This window comes from Lactuca sativa, chromosome 1 (assembly GCF_002870075.4).
Source record: "Lactuca sativa cultivar Salinas chromosome 1, Lsat_Salinas_v11, whole genome shotgun sequence".
Classification (NCBI taxonomy): domain Eukaryota; kingdom Viridiplantae; phylum Streptophyta; class Magnoliopsida; order Asterales; family Asteraceae; genus Lactuca; species Lactuca sativa.
In genome coordinates, this window is record NC_056623.2 from 178156300 (window position 1) to 178180846 (window position 24547).

The window sequence follows — 24547 nt, forward strand, 5'->3', positions numbered from 1 at the left end:
GAAGTAGTCTTTGCAATTTAGCAAAGCTTTGATGAACATTGTTTAATTTTTGACTTCCACAACAGAAGTGTATGCAATATAAGCAAAGCTTTGATGAGCGTTGTTTGATTCTTGAGTTCTACAATAGAAGTCTATGCAATTTAGCAAAGCTTTGATGAGCATCGTTTATCTCTTAAGTTCCACAATATAATTCTATGCAATTTAAGCAAAGTTTTGATGAGGATTGTTTAAATCTTGAGTTCCACAATTCAAGTATATGTAACTTAGCAAAGCTTTGAAGAGCATTTTTAATACTTGAGTTCCACAATAGAAGTCTATGCATTTTAGCAAAGCTTTGATGAGCATCGTTTAATTCTTGACTGCCACAATAGAAGTCTATGCAATTTAAGCAAATCTTTGATGAGAATTGTTTGATTCTTGTGTTCCATAATAAGTCTATGAAATTTAGCAAAGCTTTTATGAGCATTGTTTCATTGGGTTCCACATTGCAAGTCTAAGCAATTTAGCAAAGCATTGATGATCATTGTTTAATTGTTGAGCTCCACAATATAAGTGTATACAATTTAAGAAAAGCTTTGATGAGCATTGTTTCATTCTTGAGTTCCACAATAGAAGTCTATGCAATTTAGCAAAGCTTTGCTAAGCATTGTTTAATTCTTGAGTTCCATAATAAAAGTCTATGCAATTTTAGCAAAGCTTTGATGAGCATTGTTTCATTCTTGAGCTCTACATTAGAAGTCAATGAAATTTAGCAAAGCTTTGATGATAATTGTTTAATTCTAGAGTTCCACAATAGAAGTAGTCTTCGCAATTTAGCAAAGCCTTGATGATCGTTGTTTAATTCTTGAGTTCCGCAATAGAAGTCTATGCAATTTAAGAAAACCTTTGATGAGCATTGTTTGACTCTTGAGTTCCACAACAGAAGTCTATGCAATTTAGCAAAGCTTTGATGAGCATTGGTCATTCTTTTTTTTTGAAAGAGCCAAAGCTCAGCAAACTTTATTAAAAAGAATAAAAGAATACAACATCAACCAAAAACAAACAAAACAACCAAAATACAAAATAACCAACCTATCCATAACCAACTACCAACCCATTTCCTAAACTCAAGAAATAACCACCCAAAACCCCAAAATAACCTAAAATCCTTAAAGTAAGCCTAAGGACTTATTGAATGAGGGAAAAAAGGTAACTTCACCCCCTTGCACCTCCAAAAGCTCCAAAAATCATAATAATCATAGCAAGGGGTAAGGCCCTTAAAAAAACCCTCAGTCCAAAGACTAAACTTTAAGAAAAATCCAACTAAAACCAAAATCCTCAACCGACAATACACAAAAAATAACCAAACATATTTAAAACTACTAAACAAAATAACATTGCAATCCCAAGTAGGCTCCAAGAGATGAACAATCCCACTTCTTCTATCCTATTCCAATTCTTCATCCTCCTCTTAATCCAATGCATTAACTTCCTGTATATAATACAAAAACCAACAAACCAAAAACTAACACCAACACTCCAGGAATTCAGAATAAGTTTCATACTAGACATGGCATCAATCACATGTCTAGGATTCTCAATTTGAATAATCTCATAAAAGATCATATCCAAACTGAAAATCCCATTGGTACAAGTCAAATGATTAGAGAGAGAGAACTCCCCAACCATTGACAAATTCCGTCAATTCCTTTGTATAACCAATTATTCCAAAATTGCCCATCTAATTCCAATACTAAGAAAAATCTCTATATAATTTCTCCGCTGCCAACCCCAACTAAAAAACTCTTCCACCATCGACTTCACAATCTTGAACCTGATCATCATCGCTTATTTTTGTCCTTTCCATAAATTCCCCAATCCTTATAGATTCTTTCATTAACCAATTTGTTATTATTTCTTAATCCCAACAGCTTTAACCTAATTTCATTCTCAATACAAGCTATCACTCCTTCAGCTGTTATTCTCCTTTTATTAAATATCCTAGCATTCCTTTCCTTCCAAATATGGGCCACACAACTCGCAAGAATACATTTATTAATTAAATTCTCACCTGAATCCTTGTAAAACAGCTTGCAGCACTTCAGAATCAGGTCATTCCAGTCTCCCATCACCAAATTAATTCTCATCTTATCACAAAAATGTCTCCAAATAATTTGCGAGAATTCACAATTAAAGAACAGATGATTATGTGAATCAGGATTAAGATTACAAAAAGGACAAATGAGAATTCCTGATGTTTCCCAAACTCTCACACGATCCTGAGTTTTCAATCTATTCAAGATAGCCATCCATAAAATGAAGGAATTTCTAGGAATGCCCTTACCATACCAAACGATTTCCTTCCAAGGGACCTTATTCCCAAAATTATTAATATCTCTCCACACTTGTTTGCAAGAAAATTGTTTGCAAATACCCTCCTTATCTCTCCAACCAGCAACATCTCTCATATTCGGATCAATACAAAACATAGGAGCATCCTTTAGACCTGAAAAATTATCAACCCAATTAACTGGCCAAAAATAAGTATCATAATCAAGCACATCACTAACCAAAGACAAGTCATTAAATCCATTGCTAGTACATTCTCTTCTTGGAATGATAGTGCTTAAAATACCTAAAGGATGCCACCAATCATGCCATAAAGAGGTGTAACAATTTTCCTAATCTCCAAAAATCTCTTCCAGGTCCAGCTCATGCTTTTCTTTTGCAATATATCCCAAAAATTCCTCTTTCCAATATAATAATCTTTCACCCATTGCACCCATAAGGAATTTTTGTTGTTAACAACATTCCACACATGTTTTGCAAGCAAAGCATCATTCCATTTCCTTAAATTCTTAATCCCCAATCCTCCATAATCTTTAGGTTTACAAACATCAGCCCATTTGATTTTAGCTTTCCCTTTAACTTTTTCACCATTAGCCCATAAGAAGCTTCTACACATCTTTTCAATCTCTTTTATAGTAGCAATGGGAATTTTAAAAATTGAAGCCCAATACACATGAATAGAAGTCAAAACAGAATTAATGAGCTGCAACCTTCCAACAAATGATAAAGTTTTGCATTTCCAGTTGAATATTCTCATTCTAATCTTTTCTATCAACTTCTTGCAATCACTATCAAAAAGTTTAGTAACACACATAGGAACACCCAAATACTTAAAAGGGAATTTCCCAACATCAAAAGGAAGAATACCCAAGATAATTCTTCTCATATTTGGCTTAACACAACTGAAATAGATCTGACTCTTTTCCATGCTCACCTTCAGCCCAGAAACATTTTTGAACTCATCAAGAGCATCCCTTATAATTCTAGCCGAATTCCCATTACCATAAGAGAAGACCAGTAAATCATCAGCAAAACATAAGTGAGAAATTTTGAGAAACTCACACTTATTATGATATTTAAAATTCTGGCTATCTTCAATTTTCTTACCAAGAATCATATTGAACACTTCCATCACTATTGTAAATAAGTAAGGTGACAGTGGATCACCCTGCCTAAGACCCCTCTTTCCTTCAAAATACCCATGGTCTTCACCATTAAAATTAATCATAAACCACGGGGAAGACACACAAGCCATAATCCATTGTATCATAATCGGATGGAATCCAAACCCTTTAAGACTTCTATTAAGAAACTCCCAATCCACTGTATCATAAGCTTTTTGAATATTAATTTTTAAGGTGCACTTAGGAACCCCCCTCTTATTATTATATCCCACCATCAACTCCTGCGCAAGAAGAATATTATCCAAGATCGATCTTCCAGGAATGAAAGCTGATTGATTCTTACTAACAATTTTCCCCAAACAGTTTCTAATTCTATTCACTATAACCTTACTAATACACTTATACAAAGTGTTACAGCAGGCTATAGGTCTAAAATCAACAACCTTCCTCGGCATATCCACTTTAGGAGCAAGAATAATTCTTGTAGCATTTATCCCTTTTAGCAGTTTCCCTGTCCAAAAAAATTCTTTCACTGCTTTGCAAACCTCCGAACCAACAATATTCCAAGCACTTTTGAAAAATTTTGAGGAATATCCATCAGGCCCAGGAGCACGATTGTCATCAATTTCATACATCGCAACTTTAATTTCTTCATCAGTCACCACTCTTATCATATTAGAAGCATCATTCCTATCCAATCTATTTTGAAAAAAATTCTTCATTTAATTCCGGCATAACAGAAACATCCTAACACCCCAAGAAATTTTTGAAATACGAAACAAACTTATCCTTCATAGCAATCCCACTAACCCACCTTCCATCTTCATCCAAAACCATCATAATTATATTTTTATTGCCCCTACTCTTCACAATACTATGAAAAAACTTAGTATTATAATCTCCTTCCTGAATCCAATTAATTTTAGACCTCTGGAATAAAAGCTGCTATTCATCATTACAAGCCTCATTAAATTTGAACAAAATATCAGCATGCTCATTCCTAACCTTATAATCATAAGGATTACGATCTATTTCCAGTTGTTTACTTTCCAGATTTTTCCTTAGCTCTTGAATACGCTTTCCATATCCTCTGTAATTATTACAAAGAACCCTACAATGCTTTTTAAGGATCTTCAATTTTTGACAAACCTTGAACATATAAAACCCTTCAATGTTCTCATCCCAAACTTCCTTGACCATTGGTAAAAATTCTTCCTTCTCAGTAATAAAATTAGCAAATCTGAAAGAAGGTTGCCATCTCATTTTACTCATTGGAATATTTAGAACAGCAGGACAATGATCTGAAATTCTATAAGGTTTAAAAACAGCATGTCTCATAGGATAATCCGAAACAAATTTCAAATTTGACATCACTCTATCAAGTTTCTTCAGCAGGCCCACACTCCCAGTAGGAGTTTTATTCCATGTAAATTGAAATCCAGTCGAATTCAGGTCCTCAACTTCTAAACAGTTAATACACTCAATAAAGTCCTCCACACCTTTAGGAGTTTTAGAACATCCTTCAGAATATTCCGAAGGTTTTAAAGCAACATTAAAATCTCCTAATAATCCCCAAGCATCTTTTTTAACCACCAACTTATGTTTCTTCAGATTATCCCATAAAGCTCTTCTATCAAGATAATTTGAAGCAGCATAAATAAAAGACAAGTACATGCTATAATTAGATTCACAGAATCTAACATAAATAGTGTATAACTTGTCTAGATTGCGAAATCACCATCACATCCACAAATCGAGGATTCCATCCAACTATAATCCTAGTTCCAGCCTCACAACAGCTGTTATTTGACACCCAATCCCATTGACCAAAGGTTTTGGCACAAACATTTTTAAGATTAGAAATCCTAACATGCGATTCCACCACAGAGCAGATACTAAGATTATAGCTTCTGATAACATCTATAACCTCCTTCTGTTTAACCATCTTATTATAACCTCTAACATTCCAGCACCCTAAAGACATCATTGGTAACCAACTGATTTTTTGGCATCAACCTCCTCTAATGCCAGAGAGTTCCCTACAATACTTTTACTATTCCCCTGATTCTTCAAGTTATCCTTCACATTATTAATACCATTCTCTATATTATCCTTCTCAATGATCTTAGATGATATCATCTTATTCTTCTTTTTACCAGCAATATCTTCCACTGATACATCTTTATCTCCATTCTGCAAATCTCCATCTTTATCCCCCTTAGTATCTTCTTCCATTCTATCCATAACTTCCGCATCTATCATTCCCAGAACTTCAAAACTGTTTTTATTATTGACTGCTATATTGGAATTACTTTTACTACCACTCCTCATCTTTTCTTCTTCTTTATTATTAACATTCTTAACAGCATACCCTTGCTTCTTATTTTCCTTTATCCCCTGATTACCCTCCATATTCTGACTATTCCCATACTTCTCATATCTTCTATTCTTTTCTAAATTCCAATGGCCAATCCCCTTATTAAACCAATTCCCATTCTGTCCTCTTCCATTGACCCCTCTATATCCTTTATTTCCTCTAAATCTATTCCCCCTGTTATAATTATTATTCCTCCCATTAAATCTCTGATTATTCATTTGAGAATAGCCATCCTTTGCTTTGCTTGTACCCTCTCCACTATTGTTATCTGCCATCTTCTTATAATTGACTTCCACAAATCCATCATCCTTAACAACTTCCTTCCCTTTATTATTCTTAATTTTCTCTTCATCCCCATTTTTTACCACTTTTCCTTCATTCAAAGCCGCAAGACAAACTTTATCCACATGTCCAAAAATCTTACAATGATTACATCTCGATGGAATCCAAGCATATTCCACATCAAAACTCTGAATAACAGCAGAATTAGTTACAAAATCCCACGTAGATACCTCAATTTTTCTCTTCCATTCCTTATCAGCTACCATCTCAACAAGTATCCTAGCATATGCATTTCTTCCTTTGTGTTCCAAACACATTTCCTTAGTAAAAGAATCAAAAGCCAGCGGAATTCCTATCTTGCTAGCTATGATACACAAATTATCACCACTCCATACTTCTAAAGGTAAATCAAAAATTTTGATCCATACCGGAATTTTATCATGACTATTCTTAGTTAAAGTCAGACCTGGTCTCCATCGTTGTAGGAATAGAGGCATGTTATTGAACATCAGCCATGGGCTTCCCTCCAAAACTGCTAACATCCCTTGTTCATCACTGAATTTAAAAAAGAAGAATCCTTTGTTGTTCATGAACACCTCTTCAAGGCCCATATTCTTCCAATGTCTTTTAACCTCTTTCTGAATCACTGGAAACGCCAATTTCTTGTCAATCATATACCCATATAAAGTGTTAGTATAAGGGATACTAGCATTTTTTAAATTTTCAATCGGAATGATAACCGACCCTTCATCATTACCAATTTCTCCTGGTATATATCTAACATCAATTTTACCCTTATGTCTATTCCCCTGCACATCATTCTCCATCGATTTTCCATTTTTAACAACTCCCAAAATAGAAGGTAAAGTATTAATACTATTAATAACTGTGCCTGGAAACAACTTCCCATTATTATCATTACTAATCTTAGTAATAACCTCCTCCTCCATCATTATTTCCTCATCTTCACTGGTCTCCTCCTCACTTGAATCAACTTCCCCCTCCTCTTCTTCTGTACTATCATCTTCTTTATCATCTTCCACCTTATCCTCTATCTTACCCAAATTTGAATCATCCATATCCATATTCTGAATCAACCCTTTATCAACTTCCTTCCCCACATACACTTCCTCCTGCAATTTACTAAGAAATTGAAATCCAACTCCTGGAATAAATTCTTCTTTACTGCTAGCACTCTTCTCCCCATCAGTTCTAGCCTTCATAACTTCATTATCATCCAGTTTAGAATTATCATGTTTTTTAACATCCATCACCGAAATGTTAGGATTCACCCTAATCATTTCACTAATAACATTCTTCTATTCTGAATTAGGACTCATTACTTCATTACTCACCTTCGAACCATCCCAATTTTTCATCAAATTAGCAGTATTACCAGACGGAATAGTAACTACTTGAGATCTAACCTTCTTAGTATCACCAGACGCCCCATTCTTTAATTCCTTCTCCTTACAATCAGATCCAGGAATAGAACTATTAGAATCGGACTCCCAAGCTGATACGGCTTCCGAATCCTCTTCCGTTTCCTCCTCAGTACCATCTTCATTGTAGTATTCCTCAGCATCCATTGGAGATAATCCATCCTCCTTCTTCCTAGCTCTGTTCTTAATTCTGAAAGCTTTCCCCTCCATTTTCCATTCAGCTTTGCTAATTCCTGATGCAACAGCTCCAGTCGCACTAGGCTTACGACGAGCTTTATAGATGATCGTGGCTGAAGATTGCTCAATAACCCTAGGATTCCAAGATCATTCACATCCACTTCAGTTTTAGTATATCGAACAGTAGCACTTTTATCCGGATGTTTAACCTTCACTTCCTTCAATCGATCCGATTTGGATGACGCTCCCATTAAGTCAATGGAAATAGAAGAGAAATTGCTTCACCGAAAGAAAGACAGACGTCGGAAAAGCAGCATCGATGAATCGAAACTAGATCGCACCACCATCAGAGAGAATCAGGGGAAGAGAGAGAAAGAAGAGAGAGAAAGCGAAAAAGTTAGCACAACATAGCATTGTTTCATTCTTGGTTTCTAAAGTGGAAGTCTATGCAATTTAGCAAAGCATTGATGATCATTGTTTAATTCTTCAGTTCCATAATATAAGTAGTCTTTGCAACTTAGAAAAGCTTTGATGAACATCGTTTAATTCTTGAGTTCCACAATAGAAGTGTATGCAATTTAAGCAAAGCTTTGATGGGCATTGTTTCATTCTTGAGTTCCACATTAGAAGTCTATGCAATTTAGCAAAGCTTTGATGTGCATTGTTTAATTCTTGAGTTTCACAATAGAAGTAGTCTTCGCAATTTAGCAAAGCTTTGATGAGTATTGTTTAATTCTTGAGTTCCATAATAGATGTCTATGCAATTTACAAATCTTTGATTATCGTTGTTTAATACTTGAGTTCCACAATTGAATGATTTTTAAAAAGTTGTTCAAACTTATTGTAAATTTGTAATGATTTTTAATACTATGGTTAGTGTTGTCTTTTAACTTTTGCTATAAGACCCTTTATACTGCCACGCCCCGTGTTTCCGCTTTAGCGGGGTGTGACCACTATAGAAGTTTATGAAATTGAAACAAATCTTTGATGAGCATTGTTTGATTATTGAGTTCCACAATAGAAGTCTATGCAATTTAGCAAAGCTTTGATGAGCATTATTTCATTCTTGGTTTCCGTATTGGAAGTCTATGCAATTTAGCAAAGCATTGATGAGCAATGTTTAATTCTTGAGTTCCACAATAGAATTAGTCTTTGTAATTTAGCACAAATTTGATGAGCATTCTTTAATTCTTGAGTTCCACTATAGAAGTGTATGCAATTTAAAAAAAGCTTTTGTAACAACCCGAAGTTGTTCATCGCTGAAACCCATTTCGTACGTAAAAACCGTCTTTAGCGATTCGTTCCGTTTTCATTTTTGGGCTAAGTTATTTAAACTTATAAGTTTATTTTAATATCATTAGTGTTCAAATCCCTTAGAAACTCATGAAAATGGCCCAAAATCATTAATGAGAAAATTTCTAAATTCAGTCCCGCCGGATTACGATAACTTAATCGGGTTCGACCAAAAGCCTCGTTTAATGTCGGTATCGGGTAGAATTCCTCCGTGTCCAAATCTTGGAAGCTATTTAAAGGGGATTAAGCTTCCATTTGAAGCTTTTGCTCTCTCTCTCTCTCTCTACTCTCTCTAACCTCTCTCCTCAAATCAAGTTTAAGGGTCCAAAATGACAAAATTAAGGCTTCAAATCAACAAGGTAACTTCCCTAACTCCTTGTATATCATCCTTAGCCTTCAAATTCGTGATTTATCTAAGATTTAGGACCTTGTTCATGTGTTTACGGCCCTGGAACATGCTTGGGCCGTAAACACACATAAAGGGGTCTTTTATGCCTTAAAACCCTTCCAAAACACCATTGAGGCTTAGATATGGCTTCTAGAATTAAGGAATTGGACTTAGAACACCTTGAACATCAATTTAGAGGAGTAAACATGAGTTTACTGCCCAAGAACATGCTTGGGCCGTAAACTCATCTCCATGGGGAGTAAACTCCTTCTAAGGTGTTAAATTGCCACTTACACACCTCCTAAGCCTTGAACAAAAATCTAGAAGCAACCAAAAACGAATTAGGAGCCTAAAACATAAGGAAAACAACCCCCTAAGGAGTTCACGGCGATAGGATGGAGTCTTGGGCCGTAAACTCCTAAAACTATGTCAAATGGTGCCTAAATTTTACCCCTTGGCTTGTAAAATAGCTTGAAATCACATGTGATTAATTGAGGACCAACAAGAAACATTTTGAGCATGTGTATAAGAGTTTACGGTCGTAATCATATAGTTTACTGTCGTAAACACCTCAAATGGTCCCTAAATTGCTCAAACCAATTTTCCATGCCTTGAAACCAACCCTAGAAATTCCCTCTTAATTGATTCAAGCCATTTAGCAACCAAAAGCACCCCACCATGAGTTTACGGCCGTAAACTCATGGGGAATGGGACTTTAGGGCCAAAAACTCTTGTGTGAGTTTACTCTTGAAGAGTAAACTCCATATCCAAGCCTTATGTGTCCTCAAATGCCACCCGGGTCCTTCCAAACACTTGTAATGAAGTGTTTTCGCATCTAGAAGCAATTGTCCCTAACAAATAAATTATTCAAGTCCTAATTAGATACAAATGTGTATCTTTTCATAATGTATAGGAATCTTGTTCATTTGCAAACCCAGAACTGACGTTTAGGATCCAAACCGAAGCATTCCTCAACCGGTGAGTTCATACCCCTACCCTTTTTCCGTGTTTATCAAATGTTTTTTTTCAAATGTTTTCAGAGGGGAATACAAGCAAAAGTACAAGGAAATCTTGTACTTAAACTTATTTTCAGCTCAAATGTTTCATTTTATGTATGCTTCTAATATAGAAAATCGTGTTAACTAATGGTTCGAATTGCAGGGTAAACCGTTAGACTAAATATAGATTTCTTTAAAAAGTGTTATAAACTATATTACATTTTGCAAAAGAAATCATACTAATCATAAGCTAAGATTAATACTAATAAAATACGAATACGAATGTGAGTGCGAATACGTATACGAATAGGAGTAGTAATCAGAATACGAAGACGAATACGAATGTGAATACAAATAGGAATACAAATACGAATATAACCATTAGGATAGAACGAATACGAATACGAAGTTAACTAATAGGATAGAACGAATACGAATACGAATACGAAGATAACTAATAGGATAGAACGAATACGAATACGAAAGTAACAAATAGGATAGAATGAATGCGAATACGAATATGAATACGAAATAACGCCTTTGGATGATGCCAAGACTTCGGAAATACAGTTAGTGTACCCCTTGAGTGTCACCAGAGTTTCGAAATTAATTCAAAAGTACGCCTCTGGACCTCTACTGAGTTTCGAATACATACGCCTTAGAATGTCGACAGAGATTCGAAAATACGTCTATGCAATTTAAGCAAAGCTTTGATGAGCATTGTTTAATTATTGAGTTCCACAATTGAATTCGATGCAATTTAAGCAAACCTTTGACGAGGATTGTTTAATTCATGAGTTCTATAATAGAAGTCTATGTAACTTGCAATGCTTTGATGCGCATTGCTTAATACTTGAGTTCCACAATAGAAGTGTATCCAATTTAGCAAAGCTGTAATAAGCATCGTTTAATTCTTGAGTTCCACATTAGAAGTCTACGCAATATAAGAAAAGCTTTGATGAGCATTGTTTGATTTATTAGTTCCACGAAGTCTATGCAATTTAGCAAAGCTTTGATGAGCATTATTTCATTCTTGAGTTCAACATTGGAAGTCTATGCAATTTAGCATAGCATTGATGAGCATTGTTTAATGAATTCCACAATAGAAGTAATCTTTGCAACTTAGCAAAGATTTGATGAGCATTGTTTAATTCTTTAGTTCCACAATAGAAGTGTATGCACTTTAAGCAAAGCTTTGATGAGCGTTGTTTCATTCTTGCAACAATAGAAGTATATGCAATTTAGCAAATCTTTGATGAGTATTGTTTATCTCTTGAGTTCCACAATAGAAGTCTATGCAATTTAAGCAAAGCTTTGTGTGCATTGTTTAATTTTCGAGTTCCACAATAGAAGTCTACGCAATTTAGCAAAGCTTTGATGAGCATTGTTTAGATCTTGTGTTCCACAATAGAATTCTATGCAATTTAAGCAAATCATTGATGAGGATTGTTTAAATCTTGAGTTCCACAACAGAAGTATATGTAACTTAGCAAAGCTTTGATGATCATTGTTTAATACTTGAGTTCCACAAGAGAAGTCTATGCAATTTACCAAAGCTTTGATAAGCATCGTTTAATTCTTGAGTTCCACAATAGAAGTCTATGCAATTTAAGCAAGTCTTTGATGAACATTGTTTGACTCTTGAGTTCCACAATAGAAGTCTTTGCAATTTAGCAAAGCTTTGACGAGCATTGTTTCATTCTTGGGTTCCATATTAGAAGTCTATGCAATAAACAAAGCACTGATGAGCATTGTTTAATTGTTGAGCTCAACAATAGAAATGTATACACTTTAAACAAAGCTTTGATGAGGATTGTTTCATTCTTGAGTTCCACATTATAAGTCTATGCAATTTAGCAAAGCTTTGATGAGCATAGTTTAATTCTTGGGTTCCACAATAGAAGTAGTCTTCGCAATTTAGCAAAGCTTTGACGACCGTTGTTTAATTCTTGTGTTCCACAATAAAAGTCTGTGCAGTTTAAGCAAATCTTTGATGAGCATTGCTTCATTCTTGAGTTCCACATTAGAAGTCTATGCAATTTAAGAATGTTTTGATGAGCATTGTTTAATTCTAGAGTTGCACAATAGACGTAGCCTTTGTAATTTAGTATAAGTTTGATGAGCCTTGTTTAATTCTTGAGTTCCATAATAAAAGTCAGTGCAAATATATAGAAAATCTTTGATGAGCATTGTTTCATTCTTGAGTTCCACATTATAAGTCTATGCAATTTAGAAATGCTTTGATGAGCATTGTTTAATTCTAGAGTTGCACAATAGAAGTATCCTTCATAATTTAGCATAGTTTTGATGAGCATTGTTTAATTCTAGAGTTGCACAATAGAAGTAGCCTTTGTAATTTAGCATAGTTTTGATGAGCATTGTTATATTCTTGAGTTCCACAATAGAAGTCTATGCAATTTAAATAAGGCTTCGTAATTTACCATAGTTTTGATGAGCATTGTTTCATTCTTGAGTTCCACATTAGAAGTCTATGCAATTTAACAATGCTTTGATGAGCATTGTTTAATTCTAGAGTTGCACAATAGAAGTAGCCTTCGTAATTTAGCATAGTTTTGATGAGCATTGTTTTGTTCTTGGGTTCCACAATAGAAGTCTATGCAATTTAAACAAGGCTTTGATGAGCATTGTTTCATTCTTGAGTTCCACAATAGAGTTCTATGCAATTTAAGCAAAGCTTTGATGAGCATTGTTTAATTATTGAGTTCCACAATTGAATTCGATGCAATTTAAGCAAAACTTTGACGAGGATTGTTTAATTCATGAGTTCTATAATAGAAGTCTATGTAACTTGCAATGCTTTGATGCGCATTGCTTAATACTTGAGTTCCACAATAGAAGTGTATCCAATTTAGCAAAGCTGTAATGAGCATCGTTTAATTCTTGAGTTCCACATTAGAAGTCTACGCAATATAAGAAAAGCTTTGATGAGCATTGTTTGATTTATTAGTTCCACAAAGTCTATGCAATTTAGCAAAGCTTTGATGAGCATTATTTCATTCTTGAGTTCCACATTGGATGTCTATGCAATTTAGCATAGCATTGATGAGCATTGTTTAATGAATTCCACAATAGAAGTAATCGTTGCAACTTAGCAAAGATTTGATGAGCATTGTTTAATTCTTTAGTTCCACAATAGAAGTGTATGCACTTTAAGCAAAGCTTTGATGAGCGTTGTTTCATTCTTGCTACAATAGAAGTCTATGCAATTTAGCAAAGCTTTGATGAGTATTGTTTATCTCTTGAGTTCCACAATAGAAGTCTATGCAATTTAAGCAAAGCTTTTGTGTGCATTGTTTAATTTTCGAGTTCCACAATAGAAGTCTACGCAATTTAACAAAAGCTTTCATGAGCATTGTTTAGATCTTGTGTTCCACAATAGAATTCTATGCAATTTAAGCAAATCATTGATGAGGATTGTTTAAATCTTGAGTTCCACAATAGAAGTATATGTAACTTAGCAAAGCTTTGATGATCATTTTTTAATACTTGAGTTCCACAAGAGAAGTCTATGCAATTTACCAAAGCTTTGATAAGCATCGTTTAATTCTTGAGTTCCACAATAGAAGTCTATGCAATTTAAGCAAGTCTTTGATGAGCATTGTTTGATTCTTGAGTTCCACAATAGAAGTCTTTGCAATTTAGCAAAGCTTTGACGAGCATTGTTTCATTCTTGGGTTCCATATTAGAAGTCTATGCAATTTAACAAAGCACTGATGAGCATTGTTTAAAATTTGAGCTCAACAATAGAAATGTATACACTTTAAACAAAGCTTTGATGAGGATTGTTTCATTCTTGAGTTCCACATTATAAGTCTATGCAATTTAGCAAAGCTTTGATAAGCATAGTTTAATTCTTGGGTTCCACAATAGAAGTAGTCTTCGCAATTTAGCAAAGCTTTGACGACCGTTGTTTAATTCTTGTGTTCCACAATAAAAGTCTGTGCAATTTAAGCAAATCTTTGATGAGCATTGCTTCATTCTTGAGTTCCACATTAGAAGTCTATGCAATTTAAGAATGTTTTGATGAGCATTGTTTAATTCTAGAGTTGCACAATAGAAGTAGCCTTTGTAATTTAGTATAAGTTTGATGAGCCTTGTTTAATTCTTGAGTTCCATAATAAAAGTCAGTGCAAATATATAGAAAATCTTTGATGAGCATTGTTTCATTCTTGAGTTCCACATTATAAGTCTATGCAATTTAGAAATGCTTTGATGAGCATTGTTTAATTCTAGAGTTGCACAATAGAAGTATCCTTCGTAATTTAGCATAGTTTTGATGAGCATTGTTTAATTCTAGAGTTGCACAATAGAAGTAGCCTTTGTAATTTAGCATAGTTTTGATGAGCATTGTTATATTCTTGAGTTCCACAATAGAAGTCTATGCAATTTAAATAAGGCTTCGTAATTTACCATAGTTTTGATGAGCATTGTTTCATTCTTGAGTTCCACATTAGAAGTCTATGCAATTTAACAATGCTTTGATGAGCATTGTTTAATTCTAGAGTTGCACAATAGAAGTAGCCTTCGTAATTTAGCATAGTTTTGATGAGCATTGTTTTGTTCTTGGGTTCCACAATAGAAGTCTATGCAATTTAAACAAGGCTTTGATGAGCATTGTTTCATTCTTGAGTTCCACAATAGAGTTCTATGCAATTTAAGCAAAGCTTTGATGAGCATTGTTTAATTCTTGAGTTCCACAATTGAATTCGATGCAATTTAAGCAAAACTTTGACGAGGATTGTTTAATTCATGAGTTCTATAATAGAAGTCTATGTAACTTGCAATGCTTTGATGCGCATTGCTTAATACTTGAGTTCCACAATAGAAGTGTATCCAATTTAGCAAAGCTGTAATGAGCATCGTTTAATTCTTGAGTTCCATATTAGAAGTCTACGCAATATAAGAAAAGCTTTGATGAGCATTGTTTGATTTATTAGTTCCACAAAGTCTATGCAATTTAGCAAAGCTTTGATGAGCATTATTTCATTCTTGAGTTCCACATTGGATGTCTATGCAATTTAGCATAGCATTGATGAGCATTGTTTAATGAATTCCACAATAGAAGTAATCGTTGCAACTTAGCAAAGATTTGATGAGCATTGTTTAATTCTTTAGTTCCACAATAGAAGTGTATGCACTTTAAGCAAAGCTTTGATGAGCGTTGTTTCATTCTTGCTACAATAGAAGTCTATGCAATTTAGCAAAGCTTTGATGAGTATTGTTTATCTCTTGAGTTCCACAATAGAAGTCTATGCAATTTAAGCAAAGCTTTTGTGTGCATTGTTTAATTTTCGAGTTCCACAATAGAAGTCTACGCAATTTAACAAAAGCTTTCATGAGCATTGTTTAGATCTTGTGTTCCACAATAGAATTCTATGCAATTTAAGCAAATCATTGATGAGGATTGTTTAAATCTTGAGTTCCACAATAGAAGTATATGTAACTTAGCAAAGCTTTGATGATCATTTTTTAATACTTGAGTTCCACAAGAGAAGTCTATGCAATTTACCAAAGCTTTGATAAGCATCGTTTAATTCTTGAGTTCCACAATAGAAGTCTATGCAATTTAAGCAAGTCTTTGATGAGCATTGTTTGATTCTTGAGTTCCACAATAGAAGTCTTTGCAATTTAGCAAAGCTTTGACGAGCATTGTTTCATTCTTGGGTTCCATATTAGAAGTCTATGCAATTTAACAAAGCACTGATGAGCATTTTTTAAAATTTGAGCTCAACAATAGAAATGTATACACTTTAAACAAAGCTTTGATGAGGATTGTTTCATTCTTGAGTTCCACATTATAAGTCTATGCAATTTAGCAAAGCTTTGATAAGCATAGTTTAATTCTTGGGTTCCACAATAGAAGTAGTCTTCGCAATTTAGCAAAGCTTTGACGACCGTTGTTTAATTCTTGTGTTCCACAATAAAAGTCTGTGCAATTTAAGCAAATCTTTGATGAGCATTGCTTCATTCTTGAGTTCCACATTAGAAGTCTATGCAATTTAAGAATGTTTTGATGAGCATTATTTAATTCTAGAGTTGCACAATAGAAGTAGCCTTTGTAATTTAGTATAAGTTTGATGAGCCTTGTTTACTTCTTGAGTTCCATAATAAAAGTCAGTGCAAATATATAAAAAATCTTTGATGAGCATTGTTTCATTCTTGAGTTCCACATTATAAGTCTATGCAATTTAGAAATGCTTTGATGAGCATTGTTTAATTCTAGAGTTGCACAATAGAAGTATCCTTCGTAATTTAGCATAGTTTTGATGAGCATTGTTTAATTCTAGAGTTGCACAATAGAAGTAGCCTTTGTAATTTAGCATAGTTTTGATGAGCATTGTTATATTCTTGAGTTCCACAATAGAAGTCTATGCAATTTAAATATGGCTTCGTAATTTACCATAGTTTTCATGAGCATTGTTTCATTCTTGAGTTCCACATTAGAAGTCTATGCAATTTAACAATGCTTTGATGACCATTGTTTAATTCTAGAGTTGCACAATAGAAGTAGCCTTCGTAATTTAGCATAGTTTTGATGAGCATTGTTTTGTTCTTGGGTTCCACAATAGAAGTCTATGCAATTTAAACAAGGCTTTGATGAGCATTGTTTCATTCTTGAGTTCCACAATAGAGTTCTATGCAATTTAAGCAAAGCTTTGATGAGCATTGTTTAATTCTTGAGTTCCACAATTGAATTCGATGCAATTTAAGCAAAACTTTGACGAGGATTGTTTAATTCATGAGTTCTATAATAGAAGTCTATGTAACTTGCAATGCTTTGATGCGCATTGCTTAATACTTGAGTTCCACAATAGAAGTGTATCCAATTTAGCAGAGCTGTAATGAGCATCGTTTAATTCTTGAGTTCCACATTAGAAGTCTACGCAATATAAGAAAAGCTTTGATGAGCATTGTTTGATTTATTAGTTCCACAAAGTCTATGCAATTTAGCAAAGCTTTGATGAGCATTATTTCATTCTTGAGTTCCACATTGGATGTCTATGCAATTTAGCATAGCATTGATGAGCATTGTTTAATGAATTCCACAATAGAAGTAATCGTTGCAACTTAGCAAAGATTTGATGAGCATTGTTTAATTCTTTAGTTCCACAATAGAAGTGTATGCACTTTAAGCAAAGCTTTGATGAGCGTTGTTTCATTCTTGCTACAATAGAAGTCTATGCAATTTAGCAAAGCTTTGATGAGTATTGTTTATCTCTTGAGTTCCACAATAGAAGTCTATGCAATTTAAGCAAAGCTTTTGTGTGCATTGTTTAATTTTCGAGTTCCACAATAGAAGTCTACGCAATTTAACAAAAGCTTTCATGAGCATTGTTTAGATCTTGTGTTCCACAATAGAATTCTATGCAATTTAAGCAAATCATTGATGAGGATTGTTTAAATCTTGAGTTCCACAATAGAAGTATATGTAACTTAGCAAAGCTTTGATGATCATTTTTTAATACTTGAGTTCCACAAGAGAAGTCTATGCAATTTACCAAAGCTTTGATAAGCATCGTTTAATTCTTGAGTTCCACAATAGAAGTCTATGCAATTTAAGCAAGTCTTTGATGAGCATTGTTTGATTCTTGAGTTCCACAATAGAAGTCTTTGCAATTTAGCAAAGCTTTGACGAGCATTGTTTCATTCTTGGGTTCCATATTAGAAGTCTATGCAATTTAACAAAGCACTGATGAGCATTGTTTAAAATTTGAGCTCAACAATAGAAATGTATACACTTTAAACAAAGCTTTGATGAGGATTGTTTCATTCTTGAGTTCCACATTATAAGTCTATGCAATTTAGCAAAGCTTTGATAAGCATAGTTTAATTCTTGGGTTCCACAATAGAAGTAGTCTTCGCAATTTAGCAAAGCTTTGACGACCGTTGTTTAATTCTTGTGTTCCACAATAAAAGTCTGTGCAATTTAAGCAAATCTTTGATGAGCATTGCTTCATTCTTGAGTTCCACATTAGAAGTCTATGCAATTTAAGAATGTTTTGATGAGCATTATTTAATTCTAGAGTTGCACAATAGAAGTAGCCTTTGTAATTTAGTATAAGTTTGATGAGCCTTGTTTACTTCTTGAGTTCCATAATAAAAGTCAGTGCAAATATATAGAAAATCTTTGATGAGCATTGTTTCATTCTTGAGTTCCACATTATAAGTCTATGCAATTTAGAAATGCTTTGATGAGCATTGTTTAATTCTAGAGTTGCACAATAGAAGTATCCTTCGTAATTTAGCATAGTTTTGATGAGCATTGTTTAATTCTAGAGTTGCACAATAGAAGTAGCCTTTGTAATTTAGCATAGTTTTGATGAGCATTGTTATATTCTTGAGTTCCACAATAGAAGTCTATGCAATTTAAATAAGGCTTCGTAATTTACCATAGTTTTGATGAGCATTGTTTCATTCTTGAGTTCCACATTAGAAGTCTATGCAATTTAACAATGCTTTGATGAGCATTGTTTAATTCTAGAGTTGCACAATAGAAGTAGCCTTCGTAATTTAGCATAGTTTTGATGAGCATTGTTTTGTTCTTGGGTTCCACAATAGAAGTCTATGCAATTTAAACAAGGCTTTGATGAGCATTGTTTCATTCTTGAGTTCCACAATAGAGTTCTATGCAATTTAAGCAAAGCTTTGATGAGCATTGTTTAATTCTTGAGTTCCACAATTGAATTCGATGCAATTTAAGCAAAACTTTGACGAGGATTGTTTAATTCATGAGTTCTATAATAGAAGTCTATGTAACTTGCAATGCTTTGATGCGCATTGCTTAATACTTGAGTTCCACAATAGAAGTGTATCCAATTTAGCAAAGCTGTAATGAGCATCGTTTAATTCTTGAGTTCCATATTAGAAGTCTACGCAATATAAGAAAAGCTTTGATGAGCATTGTTTGATTTATTAGTTCCACAAAGTCTATGCAATTTAGCAAAGCTTTGATGAGCATTATTTCATTCTTGAGTTCCACATTGGATGTCTATGCAATTTAGCATAGCATTGATGAGCATTGTTTAATGAATTCCACAATAGAAGTAATCGTTGCAACTTAGCAAAGATTTGATGAGCATTGTTTAATTCTTTAGTTCCACAATAGAAGTGTATGCACTTTAAGCAAAGCTTTGATGAGCGTTGTTTCATTCTTGCTACAATAGAAGTCTATGCAATTTAGCAAAGCTTTGATGAGTATTGTTTATCTCTTGAGTTCCACAATAGAAGTCTATGCAATTTAAGCAAAGCTTTTGTGTGCATTGTTTAATTTTCGAGTTCCACAATAGAAGTCTACGCAATTTAACAAAAGCTTTCATGAGCATTGTTTAGATCTTGTGTTCCACAATAGAATTCTATGCAATTTAAGCAAATCATTGATGAGGATTGTTTAAATCTTGAGTTCCACAATAGAAGTATATGTAACTTAGCAAAGCTTTGATGATCATTTTTTAATACTTGAGTTCCACAAGAGAAGTCTATGCAATTTACCAAAGCTTTGATAAGCATCGTTTAATTCTTGAGTTCCACAATAGAAGTCTATGCAATTTAAGCAAGTCTTTGATGAGCATTGTTTGATTCTTGAGTTCCACAATAGAAGTCTTTGCAATTTAGCAAAGCTTTGACGAGCATTGTTTCATTCTTGGGTTCCATATTAGAAGTCTATGCAATTTAACAAAGCACTGATGAGCATTGTTTAAAATTTGAGCTCAACAATAGAAATGTATACACTTTAAACAAAGCTTTGATGAGGATTGTTTCATTCTTGAGTTCCACATTATAAGTCTATGCAATTTAGCAAAGCTTTGATAAGCATAGTTTAATTCTTGGGTTCCACAATAGAAGTAGTCTTCGCAATTTAGCAAAGCTTTGACGACCGTTGTTTAATTCTTGTGTTCCACAATAAAAGTCTGTGCAATTTAAGCAAATCTTTGATGAGCATTGCTTCATTCTTGAGTTCCACATTAGAAGTCTATGCAATTTAAGAATGTTTTGATGAGCATTATTTAATTCTAGAGTTGCACAATAGAAGTAGCCTTTGTAATTTAGTATAAGTTTGATGAGCCTTGTTTACTTCTTGAGTTCCATAATAAAAGTCAGTGCAAATATATAAAAAATCTTTGATGAGCATTGTTTCATTCTTGAGTTCCACATTATAAGTCTATGCAATTTAGAAATGCTTTGATGAGCATTGTTTAATTCTAGAGTTGCACAATAGAAGTATCCTTCGTAATTTAGCATAGTTTTGATGAGCATTGTTTAATTCTAGAGTTGCACAATAGAAGTAGCCTTTGTAATTTAGCATAGTTTTGATGAGCATTGTTATATTCTTGAGTTCCACAATAGAAGTCTATGCAATTTAAATAAGGCTTCGTAATTTACCATAGTTTTCATGAGCATTGTTTCATTCTTGAGTTCCACATTAGAAGTCTATGCAATTTAACAATGCTTTGATGACCATTGTTTAATTCTAGAGTTGCACAATAGAAGTAGCCTTCGTAATTTAGCATAGTTTTGATGAGCATTGTTTTGTTCTTGGGTTCCACAATAGAAGTCTATGCAATTTAAACAAGGCTTTGATGAGCATTGTTTCATTCTTGAGTTCCACAATAGAGTTCTATGCAATTTAAGCAAAGCTTTGATGAGCATTGTTTAATTCTTGAGTTCCACAATTGAATTCGATGCAATTTAAGCAAAACTTTGACGAGGATTGTTTAATTCATGAGTTCTATAATAGAAGTCTATGTAACTTGCAATGCTTTGATGCGCATTGCTTAATACTTGAGTTCCACAATAGAAGTGTATCCAATTTAGCAGAGCTGTAATGAGCATCGTTTAATTCTTGAGTTCCACATTAGAAGTCTACGCAATATAAGAAAAGCTTTGATGAGCATTGTTTGATTTATTAGTTCCACAAAGTCTATGCAATTTAGCAAAGCTTTGATGAGCATTATTTCATTCTTGAGTTCCACATTGGATGTCTATGCAATTTAGCATAGCATTGATGAGCATTGTTTAATGAATTCCACAATAGAAGTAATCGTTGCAACTTAGCAAAGATTTGATGAGCATTGTTTAATTCTTTAGTTCCACAATAGAAGTGTATGCACTTTAAGCAAAGCTTTGATGAGCGTTGTTTCATTCTTGCTACAATAGAAGTCTATGCAATTTAGCAAAGCTTTGATGAGTATTGTTTATCTCTTGAGTTCCACAATAGAAGTCTATGCAATTTAAGCAAAGCTTTTGTGTGCATTGTTTAATTTTCGAGTTCCACAATAGAAGTCTACGCAATTTAACAAAAGCTTTCATGAGCATTGTTTAGATCTTGTGTTCCACAATAGAATTCTATGCAATTTAAGCAAATCATTGATGAGGATTGTTTAAATCTTGAGTTCCACAATAGAAGTATATGTAACTTAGCAAAGCTTTGATGATCATTTTTTAATACTTGAGTTCCACAAGAGAAGTCTATGCAATTTACCAAAGCTTTGATAAGCATCGTTTAATTCTTGAGTTCCACAATAGAAGTCTATGCAATTTAAGCAAGTCTTTGATGAGCATTGTTTGATTCTTGAGTTCCACAATAGAAGTCTTTGCAATTTAGCAAAGCTTTGACGAGCATTGTTTCATTCTTGGGTTCCATATTAGAAGTCTATGCAATTTAACAAAGCACTGATGAGCATTGTTTAAAATTTGAGCTCAACAATAGAAATGTATACACTTTAAACAAAGCTTTGATGAGGATTGTTTCATTCTTGAGTTCCACATTATAAGTCTATGCAATTTAGCAAAGCTTTGATAAGCATAGTTTAATTCTTGGGTTCCACAATAGAAGTAGTCTTCGCAATTTAGCAAAGCTTTGACGACCGTTGTTTAATTCTTGTGTTCCACAATAAAAGTCTGTGCAATTTAAGCAAATCTTTGATGAGCATTGCTTCATTCTTGAGTTCCACATTAGAAGTCTATGCAATTTAAGAATGTTTTGATGAGCATTATTTAATTCTAGAGTTGCACAATAGAAGTAGCCTTTGTAATTTAGTATAAGTTTGATGAGCCTTGTTTACTTCTTGAGTTCCATAATAAAAGTCAGTGCAAATATATAGAAAATCTTTGATGAGCATTGTTTCATTCTTGAGTTCCACATTATAAGTCTATGCAATTTAGAAATGCTTTGATGAGCATTGTTTAATTCTAGAGTTGCACAATAGAAGTATCCTTCGTAATTTAGCATAGTTTTGATGAGCATTGTTTAATTCTAGAGTTGCACAATAGAAGTAGCCTTTGTAATTTAGCATAGTTTTGATGAGCATTGTTATATTCTTGAGTTCCACAATAGAAGTCTATGCAATTTAAATAAGGCTTCGTAATTTACCATAGTTTTGATGAGCATTGTTTCATTCTTGAGTTCCACATTAGAAGTCTATGCAATTTAACAATGCTTTGATGAGCATTGTTTAATTCTAGAGTTGCACAATAGAAGTAGCCTTCGTAATTTAGCATAGTTTTGATGAGCATTGTTTTGTTCTTGGGTTCCACAATAGAAGTCTATGCAATTTAAACAAGGCTTTGATGAGCATTGTTTCATTCTTGAGTTCCACAATAGAGTTCTATGCAATTTAAGCAAAGCTTTGATGAGCATTGTTTAATTCTTGAGTTCCACAATTGAATTCGATGCAATTTAAGCAAAACTTTGACGAGGATTGTTTAATTCATGAGTTCTATAATAGAAGTCTATGTAACTTGCAATGCTTTGATGCGCATTGCTTAATACTTGAGTTCCACAATAGAAGTGTATCCAATTTAGCAAAGCTGTAATGAGCATCGTTTAATTCTTGAGTTCCATATTAGAAGTCTACGCAATATAAGAAAAGCTTTGATGAGCATTGTTTGATTTATTAGTTCCACAAAGTCTATGCAATTTAGCAAAGCTTTGATGAGCATTATTTCATTCTTGAGTTCCACATTGGATGTCTATGCAATTTAGCATAGCATTGATGAGCATTGTTTAATGAATTCCACAATAGAAGTAATCGTTGCAACTTAGCAAAGATTTGATGAGCATTGTTTAATTCTTTAGTTCCACAATAGAAGTGTATGCACTTTAAGCAAAGCTTTGATGAGCGTTGTTTCATTCTTGCTACAATAGAAGTCTATGCAATTTAGCAAAGCTTTGATGAGTATTGTTTATCTCTTGAGTTCCACAATAGAAGTCTATGCAATTTAAGCAAAGCTTTTGTGTGCATTGTTTAATTTTCGAGTTCCACAATAGAAGTCTACGCAATTTAACAAAAGCTTTCATGAGCATTGTTTAGATCTTGTGTTCCACAATAGAATTCTATGCAATTTAAGCAAATCATTGATGAGGATTGTTTAAATCTTGAGTTCCACAATAGAAGTATATGTAACTTAGCAAAGCTTTGATGATCATTTTTTAATACTTGAGTTCCACAAGAGAAGTCTATGCAATTTACCAAAGCTTTGATAAGCATCGTTTAATTCTTGAGTTCCACAATAGAAGTCTATGCAATTTAAGCAAGTCTTTGATGAGCATTGTTTGATTCTTGAGTTCCACAATAGAAGTCTTTGCAATTTAGCAAAGCTTTGACGAGCATTGTTTCATTCTTGGGTTCCATATTAGAAGTCTATGCAATTTAACAAAGCACTGATGAGCATTGTTTAAAATTTGAGCTCAACAATAGAAATGTATACACTTTAAACAAAGCTTTGATGAGGATTGTTTCATTCTTGAGTTCCACATTATAAGTCTATGCAATTTAGCAAAGCTTTGATAAGCATAGTTTAATTCTTGGGTTCCACAATAGAAGTAGTCTTCGCAATTTAGCAAAGCTTTGACGACCGTTGTTTAATTCTTGTGTTCCACAATAAAAGTCTGTGCAATTTAAGCAAATCTTTGATGAGCATTGCTTCATTCTTGAGTTCCACATTAGAAGTCTATGCAATTTAAGAATGTTTTGATGAGCATTATTTAATTCTAGAGTTGCACAATAGAAGTAGCCTTTGTAATTTAGTATAAGTTTGATGAGCCTTGTTTACTTCTTGAGTTCCATAATAAAAGTCAGTGCAAATATATAAAAAATCTTTGATGAGCATTGTTTCAT